General features: G+C 51.2%; 1 long non-coding RNA gene across 1 annotated transcript in view; it reads right to left on the bottom strand.

Moving 5' to 3' along the window:
* Nucleotides 1-12: 12 nt before the first annotated feature.
* Nucleotides 13-400, bottom strand: part of LOC119590366 — a 32,690-nt gene continuing 32,302 nt past the window's right edge. The window contains exon 3 of the long non-coding RNA XR_005230259.1: nt 13-263. This is a non-coding gene — a long non-coding RNA (uncharacterized LOC119590366). The remainder of the gene's footprint in view (nt 264-400) is intronic.

Here is a 400-nt window from a genome sequence, read left to right as displayed (position 1 = left end):
TACCAACCGTGGGAGCTGTTCTTGTCGACGCCATGTCCGAACGCCTAAACAACCAGTTCGTAACGGAAGCCGAAGCCGAGGCCGGGTGTTGTGTCGTAGTCGGAGCCAACGATTAAAGGGGTAGAGGTAGGGGGGGGGGAGAGGAGTGTCGAAGTGTGAGCAATCAAATCGACTGGCAGGGAGGGAGTGGGGGAGTAGAAAAGGTTCAAAAAGGGGAGGTTTCGAGAGAAAAGGTTCCTGGAACACCTATCCTCCAGCCATCCCTGTGGACGAAGAGAAAGAAAAACAGTTAATGGTGTTATAATGGCGAAGAAGATGGTGTTCGAGCTTACAGACAATGACTTGCAACAATCACCATTGCCTCTGAAGTGTTTCGACCGTCGATAAAGCTACAGCACAC

This window comes from Penaeus monodon, chromosome 27 (genome assembly GCF_015228065.2).
Source record: "Penaeus monodon isolate SGIC_2016 chromosome 27, NSTDA_Pmon_1, whole genome shotgun sequence".
Classification (NCBI taxonomy): Eukaryota; Metazoa; Arthropoda; class Malacostraca; order Decapoda; family Penaeidae; genus Penaeus; species Penaeus monodon.
This window is presented reverse-complemented; position numbering and strand designations above follow the sequence as displayed.